Here is a 4,405-nt window from a genome sequence, read left to right as displayed (position 1 = left end):
GTTACAGCCAACGTATCTGATACGGGGGTTCATACCACTACAACTGAAACACCACCCGTAACCAAACCACCTCAAACCGAAACCCATACAACCGAACCTACCCATACTCAACCACCACCCGAAACTACCCCACCCCACACTCAACCTGAACCTACCAAAACCACCACACCCCCAGCTTCACCACCCCAACCATCTCCAGATCATGCCTCTGATGGAGATAACCCGTTTCTTGGCGGAGATAACATGACCTTCGATTCGGTCTATTTCAGTCCGTTTCAGGTTCAGAGTGACGAAGAGGATGATGCTCCAGTGACAAAGAAGCATCTTAAGGAGCTCAACGAGAAGGTTGACTTACTTCTCGCCTCATCTTCCAACCAACAATCATCTCTATCTGAAGCTGCACTTCAGAAGATTGTTGATGCCTTCTCCAGGGCTCAGCATGATTCGGTAGCCTCAGCCACTGTCGCCATAGACGCCTCCACAAAAGCATGTGAGGCTGCGACCGAAAAAGTCTATAAACTATTCTCAGACGCTTCTACCCTGTTGAAGTCCCTACAGGAAAGCGCTGACGCTGCCAAGACAACTTTGGAACCGATTGTTCAGCAATTGGCCAAGTTCGTCTCAACGGAGTTGACCTCGTTCGCTACTCTTCGCCAAACCATAAGCGACGACAACTCGGCCCTTCGTGCCTCCATTGATGAGCACCTCGCTAAGCTTCAGGAGGATCTTGTAGCTGAAAACTCTTTAATGGACGTTCTGGCAAGCAAAACCACCGCCCTAAAGGTCAAGAGCACTCAGCTATCAAACTCTCAACAACAGCTTGAAGCTCTTCGATCCGAAAGGGAGGTCATCAAGACATGTGTTTCGGATGTACACGCTGCCTTATCAAACATCCTAGAAGCACACGATCCAATTCTAAACCATTCGGTGAGGCGAACCCTTGCTGAAAAACTTGCTCCTGCCTCGGACCTTCTCAGCAAAATCGAAGGTTTACCTAGTTTCGTGTCCGATCCGAAACAAGGGGGAGAAGTAAAGTCCGGATCGAAACCACCTCCTTCCTCCAAAGCTACTCACACAACCGAACCAACTCCGACTGCTCAAGCTTCGGGTTCGGGTGTGAAGGACAAAGGGAAAAACATAGCTGAGGAAGAAGATGAAGATGAAGATGATGCAACCATTGCTGACATGTTGAAACGAAAGAACAGTCGCAATGTGGATGATGATGTTAATCATGTGGCGCGAGAGGCTGAAGAAGCCGAACTCAAGCAGAAGGAAGCCCACGATCTCCTCGAGAGCAGGAAGACTCTCTTCCCTGCCTGGACTCGGGAGCGCATGATTAAAGAGGCCATAGACACTCCCAGCATCTTATGGCTTGAGCCGGTAATTTCGTTCGACTGCTATAATTCTGTCGATTCCCAGTTCGACATGCCGTTGACTCAAAAGGCGTTTATCTTCCACGCCTTCTCATGCATTTTTGAAGTCCCTCATCCGAACCCTGAGGTGGATAAGGAGTTGATCGAATTCTATCTGAAGGCTGCTCGTCCTCAGTATTTAACTTGGAGCGCCCAGAAGATAGTGAACGTTCGGGTACTGAAGCCTTACACCGAAGGTAGATTCATAAACGTTCGGTTCAAGGTGATTCGAGGGTCTGCGAGAACTGAACATCATATATCCCTGGCAGATCTACCGAACTTAAATCCTCATGATTGGATTGTTCTGCATAACATCCTCTTGACAAATGAAGCTGAATATGGTCTGATTATAGACCAATCAAGAGGATGATTTTCTGTTATATCATGGAGGTTGCCCTTATGGATCAGGAGGTCGCCACAGTCTTCAAGAAGAAACTGAAGATAGCTCCTGTGGGATCGGCCAGTGATCTCAATCAGATGAAGATGGGCAAGATCGACCCGAGACGCAATTCGGTCATGTTCACTAGAGCAGAAGGACAGAAATGTCTCTTTGCTTTAGCTGACAAACATCTTTACACCACTGCTTGTCTGGAGCATGTGTTATCGATCATCCAAAGGTGTAAAGAGAATGCAGCGGATGATGTCAAGTACTTCAACGACATGATCCAATGGTACATCAGGTTTAGGCAGACGATACTGGCTCTTATCTCTCGTTTGTTTAACACCGTGAAGAAGAAGGTACCCACCTCCGCTGCTGGCCCAAGTAACAAGTGAAGATCTCGCTCCAATTGACGCAAAGGGGGAGATTGTTGGGTTGAAGATTTGTTCAAGGGTTGCGTCTTTGGGCTCGGCTATTTGTTTATTTTGTATTCCGGTTTGGGCCTATCCAACCGAGAGCCCATTATGTTTATTATATAAGTATATGCTTGCATGCATATTAGGTTAATGATTTTAACGATTGATCTAGATCGTAACATAGTATTTACAGATTTCTTTGATCGTTCTTGTAACCTACTAATCCTCTACAGTTGATGTTCTTAATCGAGCTCTTCTGAGGATTTTGTTTTAATCATTCGACACGTTTGATTCACTTTTGCCTTGTTCTTATTTTCGTGTTCTTGCTGTTTTATAATTACTTACCTGTTTAAGATCTAATCGATCTTCATAGATTAACGTTTTAATCTCATCAGGATCACCCCCTTCCAGGGCAAGACCTTTTGGAGTACCATGTCATCGACCTGGAACTCTAACTCAGATCGGCTTCTGTTGATGTAACTCTTCTGACGACTTAGAGCGGTCTGTAGTCGCTGCCTAATATGTTGAATCTTCTCGGTAGTCTGCAAGACTACCTTCGTCCGTCCCATCACCCTATGTCTGACCTCACCCCAACAAACCGGGGTGCGACATCTCCGCCCATACAATAGCTCTAAAGGCGGGGTGCCAATGTTGGAATGATAGTTGTTATTATAGGAGAACTCTGGAAGGGGTAGGTGGGAATCCCATCTCCTACTAAAGTCAATGAAACACACCCTCAACATGTCCTCGAGGGTCTGTATGGTCTGCTCGCTCTGACTGTCGGTCTGCGGATGATACGATGTACTAAAATGCAGTCGCATGCCCAGTTCCTCATGGAACTTCTGCCAGAAATGGGAGGTAAATCTAACATCTTGGTCGGAAACAATGGAGACCGGAACCTCGTGGCAAGAAATGATCTTGCGAACATACATATTGGCCAACTTCTTGGCCGATGAACTCTCCCGTATGGTCAAGAAATGGGCACTCTTGGTCAATCGATCCACGATGACCCATATAGCATCAAAACCCCTTCGCCGTCGTCGACAGCTTGGTAATGAAGTCCATCGTGATTTATTCTCATTTCCACATGGGAATCTCTAGGGGCTGCAGTGTGCCATGCGGCCTCTGATGCTTGGCCTTGACCATCCTATAGGTCAAGCACCTCTCGACATACCAAGAGATTTCTCACTTCATGCACGACCACCAGTAACTCAAACTTAAGTCCCGATACATCTTGGTGGCCCCGGGTGAATAGAGAAGTGAGAATTGTGAGCCTCCTCCATAACTGTTAGTCTGACCCCACCAGACATCGAAACCTATACCCGACCGCATTGGGTCAATAATCCCTGGCTATCCTGCACAAACCGGGTGTTCTCACCCCTGATCCTCTCTAGTTTCCAATTCTCTGGTCGCATGCCCTCAACCTGAGCATCTCCGATCAAACTCACAAGCGGAGAATCCACCGCTATCCTCATACATATTGCTGGGGTGGAAGACCCAGCTGACTTGTGGGTCAAAGCGTCCGCCACCACATTCGCTTTACTGGGGTGGTAAAGGATCTCACAGTCGTAGTCCTTGACTACATCCAACCACCTGTGCTATCTCATGTTCAGGTTCGACTGATCCATGATGTGTCTCAGGCTCTTGTGATGCGTGTATATGGTACAACGGACCCTATAGAGGTAATGTCTCCAAATCTTGAGAGCGAATACCACCGCTCCCAGCTCAAAATCATGTGTAGGGTATCTCGTCTCATGCGACTTCAACTTCCGCGATGCGTAGGCTATCACCCGCCCTTTCTTCCTGAGGACCGCCCCTAGTCCTGTGATGGATGCATCACAGAACACCAAAAAATCATCGACTCCCTATGGAAGAGTCAACACTGGGGCCTCACACAAACGCTATCGGAGGGTCTCAAACGCCCTCTGTTGCTTAGGGCCCCACCATAAATCCACCCCATTCATCATCATACGAGCGAGGGGTACTACAATCTTGGAGAAATCCCATATGAATCTCCGGTAGTACCCTGCCAATCCTTGAAAACTCCTGATATCTGAAGGAGATCTCGGCACCTCCCACTGCATGACTGCCTTGATTTTAGCCGGGTCGACCAAAATCCCCTCTTGGTTAACGAGATGTTCGAGGAACTGGATCTCTTGCAACCAAAACTCATACTTCGATAACTTGTCATACAACAG

The sequence above is a fragment of the Lactuca serriola genome, chromosome 3, assembly GCF_051521515.1.
Source record: "Lactuca serriola cultivar US96UC23 chromosome 3, Lser_US96UC23_V15, whole genome shotgun sequence".
In the NCBI taxonomy this organism is placed as follows: Eukaryota; Viridiplantae; Streptophyta; class Magnoliopsida; order Asterales; family Asteraceae; genus Lactuca; species Lactuca serriola.
The sequence above is the reverse complement of the archived record's forward strand: the minus strand, read 5'-3'. Positions refer to the sequence as shown.